The sequence below is a fragment of the Peromyscus leucopus genome, chromosome 7 (assembly GCF_004664715.2).
Source record: "Peromyscus leucopus breed LL Stock chromosome 7, UCI_PerLeu_2.1, whole genome shotgun sequence".
Lineage (NCBI taxonomy): Eukaryota > Metazoa > Chordata > Mammalia > Rodentia > Cricetidae > Peromyscus > Peromyscus leucopus.
Window position 1 is genome coordinate 67,042,502 of NC_051069.1, and position 20,431 is coordinate 67,062,932.

The 20,431-nt window shown below is 46.5% G+C and overlaps 1 protein-coding gene across 1 annotated transcript in view; it reads left to right on the top strand.

Moving 5' to 3' along the window:
- Nucleotides 1–424: 424 nt before the first annotated feature.
- Elovl5 (ELOVL fatty acid elongase 5) overlaps nt 425–20,431 on the top strand; it is a 71,123-nt gene continuing 51,116 nt past the window's right edge. The window contains exon 1 of the mRNA XM_028859835.2: nt 425–581. The gene's annotated coding sequence lies outside the window, so the exon portion shown is untranslated. The remainder of the gene's footprint in view (nt 582–20,431) is intronic.

Genomic DNA, 20,431 nt, shown 5'->3' on the forward strand with positions numbered 1-20,431 from the left:
TACCGTTACAAAGTTCCAAGTGATTTTTGTTGTTGCTTCATCTTGCCCAACCGCAGCCCCAAACTGTGAACTGGGTCCCTTTCAGAATGGTGTCGAAGCCCGTTAGGGAGATGGGCACCTGCCAAAAAACGCCGCACCAGGACCCTGCCCCCGGATGCTGGAAAGAGTTCAGGGCATCTAGAACTTCACTGAGGCTATTGCGCAGACTCTGCGTCCCACGCAGGCTTATTAGGAAGAAGCCAGAAAACTGCTCCGAGACACGTGAACCACAGGGGACCAACCCCGGCCTGCGCTGAGCACCGCATCGGATTCTGGAATTTACAATCACGAAAGTTCTATCGCTCCAGGATTGGCTCCCAGGCCGCATGACATCATAGCGCTTGATCCAGCCTCCGGGCGCGGATTGGCTGGCCGCGCCATTGTGACGTCACGGTCAGCCCACGCCGGGGTTGAAGCTGCCGGGCGCCTTCCTCTTGCATCGCGGCAGCCGCTCGCTCCTGTTCCCGCGCCCGCTTGCACATCCTCCTGCTCGCGCGCTCCTGCTCCCGCCCGGTGCTCCCCGCCGCCGCTCCGGCCGAGAGGTGAGCCGCTTGCTCTAGGAACTTGGCGGGTGCCGTGGCACCGGGGCGCGGCCGGGCTGCTGGCGCCGTGAGGTCCGAGCTGGGCTGGCGGCGGCGGGCGGCGGCGGGGGGAGGGATTGGGGTGGAGGACCGCAGGCACCGACTGGGGCCGGGCGAGCGCGGGGCGCGGGCCGAGCGGGGCTCTGCCGGGATGCTGTCGCACCTGTTCGTGGGTGGCAGCCACTTTGGCGCGCTGACAGGCGCGGAGATCGCAGGGAGGGATGGCGGCGCGCTAGGATCTTCCGCAGAGCTTTCTCCAGGCGGCAGCAAGGGCTGCTGAGCAGGAGCCCGCGCGGGTCCGGGCGGCACCGGGCGCCCGGGGCCGCGCGCCGGCCTTTCCCTGCCTTCCTCTCTTTTGCCGCTGCCAGGGACCCTCGCTAGCCGGCGACCACTCTGCCTGCCTTACATTTAGCAGCCCTGCTTGCCCCGCGAGGGTGGGGACTCGGGCGCTGCGCTGTAGGCAGCGGCCTGGAGTCAGCGGATCCATAGTGTGCACTGCTCGGGAGTTTTAGGAAAAGTGCCCTTAATTGTTTCCCTGCCAGCAAGGTTTCCCTTTCCCCAATCCTTGGGGTGCAGATAGTAACGCCCAGAGGGAGAGTTGTTCTTTTTAAATGAACTTGAAGCCCTTCGGCACCTTTGAACTTGGTAGCGTACCCGCTCACGATTGTGAGTTATGCTCATCTCTAGGCTCCTTGATTGCAAATTTGAAGGATGCATTGGCCGACTTTTCGTAAGGGGAGAGGGCGATTGAAAGAATGCAATGCGTGACTCATTAATTGGACACCCGAGAGGTGTCTGATGAGAAATTGTGGGGAGCGATCAACCTCTCCCTAGCTCAGATTCTCTGTTTTTTAATGTCAGGGCCGGTGGCAGGAAGTGTTTCTTACAGTTATACGGGAGGGCCAGTGTTGCCTGTTGGCTTTGTAATTTGTTCCTCTAACCTGTTGGTTTGTACTTTTGTTGCTTGCAAGTCTCAGGCCACGGCATTTGGGTCAGAATCTACAGCTGGCTTTGCATTAGGTGAACGCACACTTTAGATTTCCATTTACGGTTGGCTACACGTGGATCATTTATCAGTTCAGCCCAGGTACTGCCGGCGACCTTGAAAGAAATGCTACTTACGTACCTTTTGAGATTTTTCTCCTGATTATAACATCACCGTGGAGAACTTTCTGTAGGCCATCTCATTTTGCATTTTCTTTCAGTTTTGAACTGAAGACAAAAGGGGAAATGTTACACACTTTCACAGAATGTAGGGTAAACTTGAAAGAAAAATGAAGGGAAGCATGGCTGTCAGATTTTTCAGAATAGGTATCTCGTAAGTTCAAACACTGTACTTGCTTGACTGGGTTTCCTTGTCAGTAAACCGGGTTCCATGTTGCTAATTTATTAGGTGGTTTTTGAGAGACTATAAATGAAAGAACCAAACTGGTTGTCTGCTAAATAGTGGTTTGATAAATGTTTCCTTTTACTTTCCTGGGATTAACAGTGTTTCTCTTGGCCAGGACCTTAGCCCTGGGATGTCTGCTGTTAGCAGAAGCCTTTCCCCCAGTACTTTCCTCCTCTGCGTTAGCCATAATTACTGCTTGTGCTGCTTTTAGAGGTGAAGTACTCACTCTTGTGTTTTATTTCCAATGTGAAGTATATACACAAATCAAGGCAGACTTGCTTACCTTGTCTCCCAGGGACCGTGGCAGAGTAGAGCATATATGTTGCCTTTTTCTCTACCACTCACTAGCCTTCCCTATATATATATGATTCTCCTTTGGCCTGCCAACTCATGGTCACCATAGACCACCTCCCCTTAGCTGTCTGGCTTTCCCTACATGCATTCCCTTCCAGTTCTCCTGTCTGCCCTTCTCCCTGGCCTCTCTCCCTGCCTTTCTTGATGCGGGGAGTTGAACCCAGAATGTCACACATGCTCAGCAAACCTTTCCTCTGAGCTACTTCATCAGCCCTGTTTCATGGACTAATGATAAGAGAACCTATTTGCTAAGTATTTCTTTGCACGTCCCAGGGTCCCCTTGGGGAGTCTCATCACCCACCGTTTTGTTTGTTTGTTTGTTTAGAATTGGGAGCTAAAGCCTAGAGATGTTGGTTTTCTAAATTCACCCAGCCCTGTCTATCTCAAGCAGCGTTCCCACCCTGGCCACATCCTTGCGCTGCCGTTGGATCGCCTCTAGGCACCTGTATGGCATTTATGTAATCGTGCTGTTTGGTAACTTTAAAAACCCTTAAACCTTCCAGGATTAACAATCGGCTGTTTCTCAAAGCTGCCTAAAATATGTTTGTCTATTTATTTATCCTTTTCTTGATTCATTTGTTTTAAGACAGGCTCTCATGTAGTCCAGGCTTGCCTCTGCTTACCAGTTTCTGCAGGTGACCTTCAACTTCTGGTCCTCCTGCCTCTGTTTTTTGAGCACTGGGATAGTAGGCCTAGGCTAACACATCTGCTTTGTGCTGTGCTGGGGTGGAACCCAGGGCTTCAGCATGCTAGGCAAGTGTTCCAACCGAGCCATCGCCCCAATCCACGTCTTATTGTTATTAACTTGCTGGCTTTCTTTAGCTGGTTTGTATGAAATGTGTGTGTGGATGGGGTGTTTGCATCCAAAGATGAGTGAAGTGGTTCCTGATGCCAAAGCCCTTCTTGATTTGGCTTACATTTTGAGCCTCTTTGTACACACTTTTATTCTTTACACAAAAGGGAGTCAGAGGTATATTTCTGGGGTGTGTGTCTGCGTGCTTCACGGCACAACTGTCTGTCAAATACTGCAGTTTGTAGCAGTGCTGAATTGGTCAGGATGCTTTTGGTGCAGGGAGAATTAGCTTAACCTCACACCCCTGTAAGGGCCTTGAAAGCAAGACCTTTGCTCTACTTCCCTACAGCCCTCTGAGATACAGGTTCTGTCCTTAGGCTCATTTTGCAAGATGACTCTACCAGCGACTGGATTCCCCCTTGAGGTGCTTAAGTTAAGCCTTGGCCACTTTAAGCAATCACTGGGAAGAGTTGGATAACTTGGTATCCATCCCAACAGTGGGTTGACTCTTGCCACACCTAACTGGATGCTGTGCCTTTAGGGGGGCTTGCATTAACACCAGTGTGTCGAAAATAAGTTAGGGGAAGTTTGGAGAGTGAACATGTGTGGAGTCATTGGGCAAGAAGGAAGTGCAGGTGACCGAAGCTGGTAAGACGGCAGAAGCAGAACGTTAGTCTGGCTTTGCTGTAATAACAACTTAAATTATTGAGTTGTTCTATCAGACTATTAGATCACTTCCTGAGAGCGGATCTCAGGCCTCATTAATTGATACCAGAACATTCTCACTTAATAATAAGATGCTTGGGGTTGGAGAGCTGGCTCAGCAGTTAAGAGCACTGGCTGTTCTTTCAGAGGACCTGGGTTCAATGTCCACCACCCACATGGCAGCTCACAACTGCCTGTAACTCCAGTTCCAGGGTACCCGAAACCACCATGCAGGCAAAACACCAATGCATATGAATTGGGAGGGGAAAAAAAAGGATGCTCAGTTTAGATACTTGTCCAAGGTCATGACTCATGCAGCCTAGATGTTTCTGATGCCGGATCCTGTTTTCTCTTCTGAGGTGTTCAGTAACAGAATGTTACAATGGTTCCTTTTTTTAAACTAGAAGAAATATATTGAGTGCTATGCTTAAGAAATAGGAATCTTATCAGCATGTATAGGATGGGTTGGCTGGGATGGAGGCTTGGGATGTGGAGAGGGCCTGAGAATGTGGAGAGGTAACAGTCTGCCTTACCCCACATAATGGTGCACATTATAGACTGAAACACAGGCTTGGGATGCAGAATTAAAGCACACACATGCTAACCAGCATTCAAGTGTGAAAAGGCACGAGTGTTTCACATTGGTGTGTTGAACTGACCGCATGGTTCCTTGTCTTCACATGCCACCAAACATGAGAAATCAGCTCTGAGCACTGGTCTCTCTCTCTCTCCCCCTCTTTAAAAATGAAAGGAAGAAGTGAACATGTCTTAGTTTCATTTTTACCAAGAATCAACCCTTTGTTTCTGTTTGACGGTGGCTAGAGGGTGAAACTTGAGATCTTTTAGGTCTTAGAAAGACATTACAACTGGAGGTAAAATTGAAGTCGTGGAAGCAGATTGCTGCTAGGCTTGGCTTCTGGAGCTTGAAGCGTTACCCTAGGAGATGAGGGTTCAGCCTAGAGAAGCAACTTGTTGTATGACCATGTGTTGAGATAGGACCCTCTCTCCCAGTCCCTGACTTCAACCATAAATGTTACTGTCACCCAACTTTGGTTCCCATTGGCATGTTTGCCCCATGGGGACATTTTTTGTTGACTTGTAGTCATCTATTTTAAGCATTGTGTGGCCCCTGGGTTTAAAACAGTCCTACTTGGTGAATTTTTAGAGATTTAAATTCCTGGTTAGGGAGATGGCTTTCCTTGCAAGCCTGAGGAACTGAGTGAGCAACTCAGAACCCGTGGCTGGGGGTGCGAGCCAGGCAGGGGGTGACGGCACCCATTTTCACTCTCAGCACTAAGGACACATTGGTTGGCAGGTCCCTGGAACTCCCTGACCATCTAGCCTTGATGCCTGGGAAAGTTCTACACCAATGAGAGACCTTGTTGTGCTCCCCTACCCCCAAAGGGGGGCCGCAAGGAATAATGGTATTATGATGTCCTCTGGCTTCCACAAACCCACACGTGCACAAATATACAAAAAAGCTAATTTCCTGTCCTTCCTGTCTGTCCCTTCCTTCCCCTCCAGTTGTGTGTGACGTTCAGTTGGAATTGTATCCAGGAAATAAGGGGTACCCTAGTACTCTTTATTGCGAGTTAGACTTTAGTGCTTTGGGCTTAACATCTCACATTGTTTGGGGTTCAGAACATAGCTTGTTATTTTTGTTGTAAGATTTTTCAGTGTTGATTCTGTCTTGCTTTTTCTAACTAGAATAACCATTTTTCTAGAAACATACTTGTGATTTTCACAAGTATATTCTTAGTTACTATACGAGGCTAGAAGTTCCCACACATGCTGGTTGTGGTTTCTACTGGTTGATTTCTCCTGTTGCCCCTTCCTCTTCCCCTGCTTAACACTTAGATTCTTGTTACTAACTCTAGGAAGCCATTTTGGACAGGCTTCATTGGAACCATGTGGGGAATTGGTCAGGGAATGTGCTTTGAGTTTCTGGAACCAAGAGCGCTGTTCCCGCTTTGTCTTGGCACAGTAAATGCTGGGACAAAGTGATTGTTATGAATTCTCCTTCCTTAAAGAATATTCTCAGGATACCAAATTCAGTAATTACTCATTTGTTTCTCTGGGACTTCAGCAATATGGTGTGTCCCCAGGGCTAGTGTTGAAGGCACACCTGCTTCTTTGGAGAAGAAACAAATTAATATTTACAGAGGTGGCTGACACCTCAGTCAGCCCTTGGTTAGTTGATTCACACAACTGAAAATTAGCAATTGTTTCTGACCGAACTTGGAAATATCGACGTTATGATCTGAGGTGCATCTTGTCTGCATCTAAGTAAGGCAGGCTGTAGGAAGCATTTTAGAGCAGTGGCTCCCAAGTTAGCCACACACCTATGTAGGTTCCACACTTACTGAAGTGTGGACTGTGGCAGGTAAGTTACGCCACTTTCCCAAGACCCCGACTTGCGTAGAGAGCTTGGATAATAACTATAACCACTTTGAATGGCATTGGAACCATCAGTTTTTTTTTTTTTTTGTTTTGTTTTGTTTTGTTTTGTTTTTTGGTTTTTCGAGACCGGGTTTCTCTGTGTAGCTTTGCGCCTTTCCTGGAACTCACTTGGTAGCCCAGGCTGGCCTTGAACTCACAGAGATCCGCCTGGCTCTGCCTCCCGAGTGCTGGGATTAAAGGCGTGCGCCACCACCGCCCGGCGGAACCATCAGTTTTATGTGTGGAAGCTAAGTAGGGTATTGACTGGTAAGTGCAGTACAGAATTCCCTCTGTACAGGACACCACTCAAAGCATTGTTTATAATAGCAACAGGTTAGAAGAGCCAGTAGGGCAGATGTCGCGCAGCAGAATAAATTGTGCCATCGCTTGGCAAGGGACTACACCAATTGGTGCGTGCTAAATGGGGTTGTTTTTCACCATAGGCCACTTTGATGAAGTGCCCAACAGAAATGAACAGCTCACTGAACCTTACAAGATAAGAACCTGAGGTGTACAGAAGAGAACTAAGGTTCAGGAGTGTCACTTCACTCTTTAAAGCTCCACAGCTAGTAGAGCCTGGTCTCAAGTCCGGAAGGGTGCTGCAGAGCTTCCTAGGTCTTTGCGGTGCCTTGGCCTCTAAGACCCGGTCACTTAGACGGGGGCAGCTGTGCTTCAGAAGGCAAGTGGAGGTCAGAGCCATCACATTCTGGGAGGTTGGTGACAGCATAAAGCTTTTGTTGACAGTAACTAAGCAAAGCTCTAGAAGTGGACAGGAATAACACTTGTGGTCGGGGCTCAAGAGGGTGGCCTTTCCTTTCTTCCCTTAACTCCTTTTGTAGATATTCTGGTCTTCAGGCGGCTCTGTCTGTGGAATCGGAGGGCAGCGCTGGAGACGTGCCTCAGTGGTAGAGCGCTCACTTAAGTGTGCCTGGGGTCCTCGTCCTCTTCTCAGTCCGAAGGCGTGCAGACACGGCTCTGCTGGTCTAAGAAGCCTGTGTTGAGAATCCTCAGTCTCCTGTCGTCTTGGCCTCGGGAATCCAGCCTTGGTGTCCTGGTGTGGCCCTGGCTCCATTGGGTTTTCTTTACAAGGTGTAAGGCCTGAGAGGTGTGTGCTGCACTGGGTAGCAAAGACACCCAGAGTCTCCGGGGAGCATCCTCTCAGTGCCCCTGGTGAGTGGACATGTAAGTCCTGAGCGTTTGGGGAACACCAGGTCATCGTCCTGCTACTGGCACCGTTAGGACTGCTGTGCTGAGCCAGTGTTGTGGCCGTAAGCACCTTCTCCCTTCCGTTCTCCTGGGATCCCTCATCTTCTCAGCACTTCTTCTTTCTAGGTGAGCACCGAGTCACTCAGTTCGTCTGACAGGACTGTGATGACCTGAAAGTACCATCGTTCCTAAAATAAAATCACAAGTCATATGATGGCTTATGTATTAGCAAGGAATCAGATAATAAAACCATCCTGACCTTGGCCACGGTCTGCAGAAGAGATGAATACATGAATACTATTATGTTTGCTTTTTTTTTTTTAATAGCACATCGCAGCAGGCTTTGAAAAACAGCCTGCACATGTTGATTGTGGCCATACTGCATTCACCTCCACACTCAAATAAGAGTTATGATATAGATATCTAGTTGAATTTTAACGAAGAAACGTGTTTTCGTATTGCACGGCCTAGGTCACACAGGCTCGGATGGAAACCTTTTAAGCCATTTTCTGTTGCAGGATCGTAGAACTCTGTTACAGCCTCCTCTCTTTCAATTTTAGCTTGGGCTGTGATGCAGCCTTTGTGCGCTTGGTACAAATTAGCTTGGAGAACATTAAAATTTATTTTGAATATTCAAGTAATCACATCAACCATAAGACTGCAATCAGATAGGAATTTTAAGTAGCTACCCAGAGTAGAAAATATTGCTTAAAAGCCTCTTGAAAATTGGTCTCCCAGCTATTTGCAGTGGCAGTCTGTTGGCCTCGTAGTTTCCAGTATCATTGGCTCTACTGAGCTAGAGCCCAGCCCAAGCCCAGCCCCTAAGGCAGCTGCTGAAAGGAGGCAAGTGGCGTTATCTTGATGATGACTGTCTTGGCTGGTGTTTTCTGTTCAAGGGCTCTTCCTGCAAGAAAGAATTGCTCCAAATGGGTGGGAGCTTCTCCAAGGAGACTCTTCAGATACATCAGGACCTCCATGTCCCTAGAAACGCAGTGACTCCTGTAGTGGCTTCATTTTCAAAACAAGTAGTGTTTGGGGTGGGCTTAGTGACCCCAAAGGAGGTTGGCTGTGACTGGAGAACACTGAGCCCTTCCATTTCTTCCTCCCCATCCTCCCTCCCCGCTTCCTTTTTGGTGGCACTAGGAACTGAATCCAGGACCCTGTGTAAGGCAGCTGCTGTTGTGTTTTGTTTGTGAGACAGAGTCTCACACACAGCCTGGGCTGGCCCGAAACTCTGTATGTCACTCCCGATGATGGCAGGCTCCTTTATCCTGCCTCTACTTCCCAGGTATTGATATTTCAGTTATGTACGTACCATTGTGCCCTAGTTCACGTACTTTTCATTGAGCTATAGAACTTTGCATGGGGCTGATATAACTTAAGGGCCTCCAGAGTCTAAGCTTGAGGTCAGCATTTGTAGACACTCCCATAGCTCATGGGCTGTCTCTTGGTAGGGTTTCAGTGGGGTAAGCATTTGTAGATGCTCCCATAGCTCATGGGCTGTCTTGTTGGTAGGGTTTCAGTGCCTCTCCCCACTCACTGATTGTTCCTCTCAGCTTTCTAGTCCATCTCTTTTTTTGCCCCGTCTCTGCTTCATGTTTTATTTGGATAGCTTCCTCATTAATATCTGTATCTATTCCCACTATTTATAAAGCAAAGCAAAATGATAATAGAAAAGCCTTGTTTTTCATGGGACAAAACCTCACCTCTTTGATTCTTCTGGCTGAATTGTGAGTTCTGACCCCTTCTTGGCTGCTTGGTCCAACGTTTTAACCTCTTGTGTGTCTCAGTTTTTTCTTAAAACGAGACTGACCAGTATTTTTCTTCTTCACAGTTGCTCAGAATCTGCCTGGCAAGAGTTTCTCTGTGTTTCAGAACCTGTGTGCTTTCTGGGTGTAGTGTAGGTATCTGGCAAATATTTGCATAAACATTTCTCCGAAGTGTCCTTCAGACATGTGCTTGAGTCTGCACGTGGCTGTGTGATGCTGATGAGATAGATCCCTGAGAATACTGGACTACTACACGATTCTTCCCAGTTGAGGAGCCCACCTGATCTGAGGATGGGGCATGTCTCCAGGCCAAGAGAGTAGAGCAGCGGCGGCCCACGGAGCATTCGAATCGCTAGACATTCATCCCACCTGCCTAGGACCAGGGGTGATGATGACTGCTATTTTAAAGCTGGTGTTTATTTGCGTATCACACTATATGCTTCAAGGTTGAATATGTTTGCGCTAGAACAGTCTGGTGGCACTATTCCCAAAGAAGGAATAAAGTCGACACTGGTATCTAAGTACTGAAGATATCCATTATTAAAATAATAGTGAACTTGCCACTCTTTTTAACCTTATTTTGGTTAGCATCATGCCCAGGGGAAGGGTGGACAGAGCTGGGTTAAGTAGCCACAAGGCTACCCAATTTATTGATCATGCACATTCACTCATTATAGAGCGTGGGAACGTAAGTCTTAGCTGGGTGTGGTGGAGCACACCTTTAATCCCAACACTGGGAGGCAGAGGCAGGTGGATCTCTTTGAGTTTGAGGCTGGCCTGGTCTGTGTAGTGAATTCTAGGCCAGCCTGAGTCTGATGGAGGACACTGAATGAACAGATAACTCAATGTGAGGCCCGAGGTAGGATGGTGTTGAGAGCCAGGGGCCAGTCAAGGATACTTTCATGAGATTGGAAAGCCAGGATGCTGCAGGAATCAGGCTGGTAGAAGAGGAAAGAGGCTTGCTGTTTGGGGATGGAGAGTCATGTGAGGAGTGAGAGTCAGGAGGATCAGTGGTGGAGCAGGGAACTGTCCCTGTGGACCCTGTGGCCACCCGGAGGAGTCTGAACATTTTCCGAAGAGATTTCACCTGGCAGTGCCAGTGCCAGACTGGAGGGGGGTTTGGAAGTACAGTGGAGCTAGCCTCAGGTAGCCAGTGGCTTTGGTGGAGGTAGATAAAGTTTTAAAAATCTACAGCATCTAGGGACTGGGGAGGGATTTAGAAATAATCTGGTCTCTTAAAGTTTACCAGGACTGGAAGTCTAAATGACTTCCTGGAGTTTTCACAGAAATTGAAATAGAGCAATACGGGGAAACTGCTTGTCTAAATCTCTTTATGTCTCTTGGCTAATGTGCTAATTTAGGAGAATAGGGCATTGTGGACGCTGGTATTTTTATTTTATTTTTATTCTTTGAAAATTTCATACATACATACAATGTTTTGACCATACCTCCTCCTCTTCCCACCCTCACTACATCCCGGAGTCCCCTTAGTGTCCACAGTGTACGCATGCGTGTAGGCCCATTGGCGCATGGGCCACCTGCGGGGCGGGGGGGGGGCACATCTCAGAAAAAGAACTGACTTTCCCTTCTAGGGGTGGGGCTTCATGCTCTCCCCCTACTCAGGCTGGAATGTTGACTGGCTTGATCTCAGGCAGCCACGGCTGTGTGAGTTCCTGAGCACAGCATCCTGATGTCCGGAAGGTACTGTTTTACGGCCGCCCAACCTCTGACTCCGAATCTCAGAGTTCCCTCCTCTGTGATGTTCCCTGAGCTTCTGGGGGAGAGGTGATGTAGATGTCCTGTTTAGGGCTGGCCTGAGCACAGCATAGTCACTTACTCTCTGTACTTTGATTAGTGTGAGTCTCTGTATCTAACCTCGAGTCATTATAAAAGGGATTTCCCCAGTGAGGGGGGCGGGCTGCGTTAATCGTGGTCAGCCAGAAGTGATACTAGCAGCTAGAGCAGGGTCCCAGGCTAGCTTGTTTAAATTATTATTATTATTATTATTATTATTATTATTATTATTATTATTTACATTTGGGGAGAGAGAGAGAAAGTAAGAGAGTGTGTTTCAGGGATTGATCTCAGGTTGCCATTTTACCATTTTACCCTCTGAATATTCTCTGGCCCTCACTTGATGTTTTTGAGAGTGGGTCTCTATGTAGTCCAGGCTGGCTTGGAACTGCAATCCTCCTTCCTGCCTCCGCCTAGGATTTATAGGCATGATCTACCACTTGCAGCTTCTGTGGGATGTTGAAGAAGCAGATTTGTTTCTGGCATGGAGAGTTAGATGACTTAGGAGGTGGCTGGCTTTTCATCTGAATCTTTAGAGCTGAGAATAACTTGGAGAGAAGAGTGGTGAGGGCCTACTGTGTGACAGGCCTACCTTATGGAGGAGGGTGTACTCTGTGGAGGGCCTACTGTGTGACAGGCCTACCTTATGGAGGGTCTACTGTGTAGAGGGCCTACTGTGAAAGGCCTACCTTATGGAGGAGGGTGTACTCTGGAGGGTCTACTGTGGAGAGCAGCATGTGAGATCATGCCCTTAGTTCTATGCTGTAGTGATACCGGGTACCTCCAGGAATCGTGAGTATCCTTGGACACCAGGAAGAGCTCTAACAGCACCAGCTGTAGAGCAACTTCAGTGTTTCTCAGAGTTGACTGGTTTTATTGTGTCATCCTCAGTACTGAGGGTTCTGCTTCGCATCAATATGTAGTACAAAATGGCAGAAGTTAACTTAGGACCACTTGGGAAATTGTTGGAAATCTGTCCTAATCCCAAGCCAAAATTCATTCAGCAATTTTTTGTTTTGTTTTAGTTTTAATGAAATCCATGTCAGCAGCTTGAACAGCAGTTTTTAAAATAGAATATACTAAAACAATAGCATCCAAAGATATACTAATTTGGTATTTACATGCTGAGGAATGATAGTGGGAAAATACTAAATGTCTTTGTTTTCCGTAAGTAAACTATTACATTTCTGTACAAGGAGAAGACTTGGTACAGCAGAAATGCAGTTTGTACTGTCCAGTCGTCTTGCCCCGAGGGTTTTCAGGTGGCAGTGGTTGGGGTTGTAAGGCACGATGCTGTGGGCTGTGCAGCCTTCACGTGTACGTTCAGAACCAAGGCCGCAGTGACGGGTCATGGAGCAAGGGGAGGGCCCCAGGCAGCAGCACCTTGGACTCACTCCACATTTGATGTGGAGTTCATTTTTGGTCATCGTGTATTCAGACACCTTTTACCGTCACCGACTTTTTCATGACTCCAGCGTTCAGTATGTGACCTCTAGTTTAAGAAGATGGGTCATAGCCAAAACTTAAGTCAGTCGCTCAACGTGGCCCGAATACAGTGAAGCGATGTGGTTAACGTGAGATGTGTCGGGCAGTTGCCATTGTTTCGGGACGTACAGTTCCCCAGTAAATGTTTATTTACAGAGTGATTGCTTGTGATAGGTGATTGCATGTGCCATAACCACCCTCCCCCTTCTTCCTAGTGTTTAGTCTAAATTGTTTTGTTGTAGTTTACATTATAGCTCCCCCTTTTTATATCTTTGAATGTTTTATTATTTATTCCCTACTGAAGTCAAAGCCCACTTTGGGCCAGACTTCAACTAAAAATGAGAATAGTATAGAGCCCACAGTGCTGAAACCTGTATCAAATCTCGAAGACGATTGCTTTCAGATGCATTGGAAGACTTTAACAAGCCTGGTCCTGGGACACAGCAGGGCCCTCCTGACTCAGATAGAAAACTGTGTTGTCTGTCTCCTGCGGCAGCTCCAGCCACTGTCCACACTAGGGAATAGAAGCAGGAGCCCCGAGCTTGGCTTTCGCTGAGTGCTCAGTAGCCTGGCTCAATCCTGAGACAGCTTCACCCTGTCTGTCAGTCTGTCTGCTTCTCCATTGCCCATGAATCTCGAAGGCCAGAAGCATGCAGCTGCTGAAGGTGCATGCCCTGGATGAGCTCCAGTCTTGTTTGGTTCTGCCACACTGGTTCCTCACCCATTTTTCCAGTCTTGAGCCCAGTGTGTTATCTCTAGGAGGATGTGTACACTGGCTCATCCACCTCCAGGGCCCTGGCTTTCCTGTGTGTGTCTGGAGTGTGTCTCCCTCCCTCCTTCCCTCCCTTCCTCCATCCTTCTCTCTCTCCCCCTCCCTACAAGGTCTCACTATGTAGCCCTGGTGATTTCCTTGGAATTCTAGGCCAGGCTGGCCTTGAACTCTCAAAGATCTCCTTGCCTATGCCTCCCAGCTGCTGGGGTCAAAGGTGTGTACAACCATGCCTGGCCTGAGTCTCACTAGTTATAATTGCTTTATTTATTTATTTATTTATTTATTTATTTATTTATTTATTTATTTATTTAGTATGTTTGTTTTTCGAGACAGGGTTTCTCTGTGTAGCTTTGCACCTTTCCTGGAACTCACTCTGTAGCCCAGGCTGGCCTCAAACTCACAGAGATACGCCTGCCTCTGCCTCCAGAGTGCTGGGATTAAAGGTGTGCACCACCAACGCCCTGCTGCTCTTTTTATATTTTGAGTCAGCCTGGACTCTTACTTCCTGGTCTCTCTGTTGGTTATGCCCTTAGTCTGTGCCTGAAACACCCTGTCTTCCCCATTTCTGCTAGCTGTCCAGCCTACCTGAGCTCTCAGCTTAGGACGCCACTTTCTCCAGGAATCCTCCAGTCTCCTAAGTGTCTCCAAAGTCTTGTTTTGCATGACACCCCGCCCTCATTCCAACATACCATAATCTTGAGTTAGTTAAATGCATACAGAAATCAGGTCCTACAAGAGCAGAGCTGTCCCCACCCCATGACAGCAGACCTCTGACTTCAGAATACTTCCTCTCTGTGCCTCACAAGCCAGATGCATCCTCACTACCATCTGCATCAGTGGCTCGCAACCTTTCCTAACACTGAGACCTTTAATACAGTTCCTCGTGTTGTGGTGACCCCCCAACCATAAAATTATTTTCGTTGCTACTTTGTAACTGTAATTTAGCTACTGTTATGAATCATGATATAAACATCTAATAAATATGCAGTTATCAGCAAAGGAGCCTCGACTCACAGGTTGAAAACCGATGCTCTAAATCCTGCCCTGTCTCTGACCAGGGAGAAACTGCCTGTTCCTTTCACTATGACCAGAAATCACTCAAAGAAATAAGATTACTGCTTACCATTTGTGATGAGCATAACTGTAAACAGACCAGGTTACGGATGTTCGGAGCCTTTTAGTTAGTGGCTTTGCAGGCTGCATGGAGTTGACTGTAGCCTGTGGAATCTAATACCTGCATTTAAAGACTGTCTTGACATCCCCCCACCCTCTTCTGTCAGTGAAGGTTCTTGCTCATTCCTCTCAAATGATATAAAAAACGTCTCCTTGCTGGTGGAGGGAGCTGACTGTTCTGTTTCAGATGCTTTCCACATGCGTCTCTGATTTCATTCAACCTCATCCAGAGGCTCCTGGGTCACTTGTAAGTTCTCACCTGCGATTCCTGTCCATGTACTTGCCCTTCTCCATCATCCTGCCCCTCAGTTCCTTAAAGCCCTGAGCCTATGTTCTGTGGCAGCTGACCTAAGTCTGGCAGTGGAAACTGGTCTGCCTGCCTTTGTCCTCCTCCCTGCTTAGGAAGATCCCGGTCTTGTGGCCCTTCCTTCTGATGTAGACATCTTGAGCCTGCAGATGCAGCTGCTGCAGTGGCCTAGCCAAGGCCACTAGGGGTCAGGGACAAAAATCTGAGTTGCTTAGATACCAGGCCACATTTGCATCTTGGCCTCACTTCTGATGACAGTACCCCCCCCCCCTTTTTTTTTATAAGAAAATAAGTAAATGCAACTTAATTACTAAGTTAAAATAAAATCGAAATGGCAGTTCCGTGGCTCTTTGCTGCTCCTGTTCAGTGTGCTTGCAAGGTTTTCCCAGAAGCCACTCTGGCTTTGGTTGTCCCCTCTCTGAGTAGCTCAAGGTCACAGGCTCTGCCCTCTGGGCTCAATATTATTGAGCTTTACCAGTTGAGTCATGGAGGAAAGAAATCACAGCTTGATGACTTGTGCTAGAAGGGAAATGGGTGCTACTTGTTACAACATTTTCACATCTGTTTTTAAGTTCGTGGTTTCTAAACCCCTTTGTTTTTCAGAAAGAAGTGGATGTAGTGATTAAAACTACAGTGTTCTCCCAAGAAAAGGGGGGAGGAAGCTGTTTTAGAGCATTTGCAGAGTGTCTTGGCATTAGAGCTTATTTTCGCTGGCACCACATTGCCTGTCTACCTATCTGGAGATGTTATTAATAAAGCAGTTGCATACGCCGCATGTGAAAATCACTTTAATTACGATCATCTTTCCTGCTGTTTTATTCTCCAGAAAGGGAAATAGGATTGAAGTGAGAGCCACTTCATTTTTAGGTGACGAGCCCAACTTCCTGTTGTCTCTTTCTTTTGCCTTTTGCCTTGCTTAACTAAGATTTCTATGTTGCAGACAGTGGGCTGTCACTTACAGTAATCAGTGTCCCCGTGAGACAGAGCCCCCTAGCCACGCTGCGAGCATAGACTGAGCACAGCCAAGGATACGGGAAGGACCCGCTGATCTTCACTGCCAATGTCAGCTGTATTGTTCTCTATGAACAGTTCAGGTTTTTCCTTCTATCTTCAAACCATTGTTTCCCCTTAATGTGATCATGTGCCTGGCTAGTAGGCATCACTCTGTAATATTTTCCAAACTAAGAACACCAGGAGTTTCTTGTGTTGAGAAACTTGCAGCTGTCTGTTTTGTGGCTGTGCCCTGGTGGTCAACGTTCTGAGCTCTGGTTCCTAACACAAGGGGTGTGCTGTGCGCGGCCCAGCCGGGAGCCTGTGCACTCGGATGCACAGTGGTTCGCTCTCATGACGCTGCGCTCTTGCAAAGGAATCCATTCCCAGACCATGAGAGGAGATGAAATGTCACTTGCAAATTCTCATTTTGGAAAAGACAGTGTCGTGTACTTTACCCTGTCTCTCTTCTTCACTCCCATTTTTTCCCTCTCTTTCCCTCTTCTCCTTCCTCCCTCTTCCCCTCCCTCTCCCTTCCTTGTCCCCATCTCTCTTCCTTCTCTCCCTCTCCCTACACTCCTCTTTCATTCTCCATGGATATATTTGAATATGAGTACTTCATGTATGCAGTGGTTAGTAATTGAATGCATTCCTTTTTATTGAAATTTTAAATTAAGTTAGCATAAAAAGTAATGTGTTTTATTATCGTATTTTCTTTCTTTATTGTTTTTTCGAGACAGGATTTCCCTGTGTAGCCCTGACTGTCCTGGAACTTGCTCTAATGACCTGAGTGGTCTGAAAACTCAGAGATCTGCCTGCCCCTGTTTCCCAAGTGCGCGCTCTCGTCTCTCTCTCTCTCTCTCTCTCTCTCTCTCTCTCTCTCACACACACACAACACACACACACACACACACACACAAATAATAAAATAAACCTTAAAAGAACCCTCATTTTTTTTGGTTTTCTTTTTTTTGGGGTGTGTGTGGATATTTTAAGTTTAGAAACTAAATTTTCAGCATCTTTTGGAAATAAAACCTTGGGGGGAAGGAATCTGCATAGCCCCTATTACAATAACTGTCAGAACTTTTTGACCCCATTACATTACTTAAAAAAAAAAAAAAAAACAAAAAAAAAAACTATTGAGCTTCATAGAGCTCTAGTTTATTCAGATTATATCTATTGATGTTTAGCCTGTCAGATACTAATTTTTGAAAATTACTTTGCAGTTGAATTTTTAGGTAATATTTTTCTTGTTACCTGACAGCATAAACAGCCTCTTTGTGGAAAATGTGCTTTATGAAACAACAAAACATTAGTGCAGACTAGAAAGCTTGATGGTTTTGCCCATCTCTTAACTACTTGGCTAATGAAAGACGCCTGGATCCTCTCAGTCCCCTGCATTTAGTAGGTTCAGATCTCACACGTGATAGGGAGATGGGGAAGTAACCTTTGAGTATTATGGACTGGACTGCATGTTGAGAATCCTGCCACAAAAGGCCCTACATATTGTATTTTTAAAGAGGAGCCTTCTCCTTAATTATTACAAAATCATTTTTCATTTCTTCTTTCTGTGTGTCTTGCCATCATTTCCTCCTGCTTAAGATTCTTGACGTAGGCTGCAGGGTATGTGTGCACTCCTTCACATTTTACCTGCATCAGGTGGATAGCCATTTTGGACTTAACCACATGAATATATCTGTAGAGGACCTTACTTAGGTAGGGTAAGATTTACTGTTAATTTGTTCACAATACTGGTTGTTGGTAAGTTCTGGAAAATCTGAGCAGAAAGGAGCAAATAAGGTCATGATTGTACGTGTGTTGGGGTGCACTTTTTAATTAATCCCAGCACTCGGAATGCAGAGGTAGGTAGATCTCTGAGTTTGAGGCCAGCCAGGGCTACAAAAAGAGACTCTGTCTAAAGAACAAAAAGATTATTTTTTTGACATAAAAGATTATGTCATTGTAGCAGTAGTAGGTTACTTTTTAAAAAATATTCATTTTACTTTTATTTTTTAATTATTCCTTCCCATGGAATATCTTTGCTTTATAATCTTTGGACCTTAAAGTTGGCTGGACATCACTTAAAAATACATAATGTCATTTTTATCCAGACTTGGTGTCTTTCACTGTTGATGTTGGAGAATGCCTTTGTTTTAATACAGAACTGCTGCATCATGTCCCCTTGATCTTGCTTTGTATAACTATTTAACCCTTAATTCCCTGTGTTCCAGGGAATTAATTTTTTTACAAAGTGTGGTCTCTGGATCCTAGTCATTGTTGTGCGTCTCCTGGTTCTGTGCTGAGTCGGGCTCCAGTGCAGAGTTACTGTTTGTAGTTACTAGCTTTTCTGTTGGTTATATTTGCACTGTCCAGTCTAGTAGTCACCAGCTACATGTTGTCACCAAGACTTGAAAAGTGACTGATGTAACTGAGGAACTGAATGAATTTTTACTTTTTATTTTTACTGAGTTTTGTTTGTTTTATTTTTGAGACAGATCTGCCTGCCTCCATGTTGTGTGACAGACTTTTCCTGGGGAAATGTTAGGAAGTGTGTGCACAGAAACACACACACACACACACACACACACACAACACACACACACGTTAGGGAGATCAGGACAGATCACAGTACAGTTACCACTGAAGTCCAACTTGCTGATCCAGTGAGTTTTACTGGTTCACTTACAGGGGCAGAAATGACTCAGACAGCTGCTTCACCAAAGCCCACCCCAGCATGAATGACAGCTCACACAGCTGGGGACCTGGAGCACAGTCACCTGCAGACAGCTCAGCAGGTCAGAGAGTGTCCTTCCCAGGTGGCTCAGCTTCCCAGGTGGCTCAGCTAGTCTGAGCCATTTCAGGCAGTTCACTGATCTCCTCTACTCCAAGTGGTTGAGCATGTCTTAAAGTCTCCTTTGGAGCTTGGCTCCTGAGAGGGATTACTGTTTATACTCTTTGAGGAGGTGGGAGGAATCTAGTGAATCCTGTCAGTTTTAGGGACTTCCTGAAGTGGTTTTGAACTGTCTTGAACTTCCCTGTAGGAGGGAATGTTTCAACATCAAGGAAACTGCTACATAACACTTCTCCTCAGGGACCCAGCCAAGCCTGGTTTTTGTTGTTGTTGTTGTTGTTTTAATTTAATTTAATGAATTTACGTAGCCAAAGAGTGTCTGTTTATTTCTTAAGTTTTAATGAACAATTATTGTATATATTTAAAAAATACACAGTAGGCATTTGATATACACATACAAATATAGACAGATGTTATTAAGGCCCTCCAAACTCTTCTAGTGACACACACACACACACACACACACACACACACACACACACACACATATTTAAATTGTTGTAAGTTGTAGCCACCCTGCTGTGATCCAGAACACTAGAAGCTATTCTCGCCACCTGCCTGTACTTGGGTACCCAGTATCCAGTCTGTTTCTATCTACTCTTCCCCCTGCTGCTACCTGAAGGACTTTGGGGTTGACCTGATGGAAGCACCAGGGAATGAAAGTAGGGAATAAAGAAATATCAGACACATGCATCCATAAAAGCTGGGATCGGGTAGGACATGAATTCTGATCCAGACCAGCAGCAGCCCTGAAACTCAGCCGGTCTCTGGAGGGGAGCAGTCTCAGGCTGTACTCATCTTGTAGAAGGAAGTTGTGCTTTGGTATTTTCAGTACACACTGTCAGTATCCATACTAGGACCAGCAGACGGCCTTGCCACTCCCATGGTGGGGGGCATTGGCCTCCTTGATATGGCCATGCTCATGTCAACAGTGCATCCTTAGGAGATCGTCCACTCCCCATACCCCACCCTCCTAACTTCCTTTGTCTATGTGATTAACATTTAAAATCCCACAAGTGAAAACACCAGGTATTTGTCTTCTTGTTGTGCCTGAACTGTTCATGGGTCCCTTTTTTTTTTAACCCATACTGCCACAGATGACTAGATTGCTTTCCTTGTTTGTGGCATGGTAATACCCCATTGTGTATGTGAACTCATGCCTTTTTTTTTTTTTTTTTTTTGGTTTTTTTTTCGAGACAGGGTTTCTCTGTGTAGCTTTGTGCCTTTCCTGGGACTCACTTGGTAGTGTAGGCTGGCCTCGAACTCACAGAGATCCGCCTGGCTCTGCCTCCCGGGTGCTGAGATTAAAGGCGTGCACCACCACCGCCCGGTGGCACTCACGCCTTTAATCCTAGCATTCCAGAGGCAGAAATCCATCTGGGATCTCTGTGAGTTCAAGGCCACTTTGGAAACAGCCAGGCATGGCTTTAATCCCAGGGAGTGATGGCAAAAACAGAAAGATATATAAGGCGTGAAGACCAAAAACTAGAGGCATTTGGCCTGGTTAAGCATTTGGCCTGGTTAAGCATTCAGGCTTTTGAGCAGCAGTTCAGCTGAGAGCCATTCGGATGAGGACTCAGAGGCCTCCAGTCTGAGGAAACAAGACCAGCTGAGGAATCGGCGAGGTGAGGTGGCTGTGACTTGTTCTGTTTCTCTGATCGTCCAGCATTCACCCCAATACCTGGCTCCGGGTTTGTTTTTATTAATAAGAACTTTAAAGATTCGTGCTACAATTACCTTTGGAGATCTGCCCAGGAATGGGCGTGCTGGTTCATACGGTAGT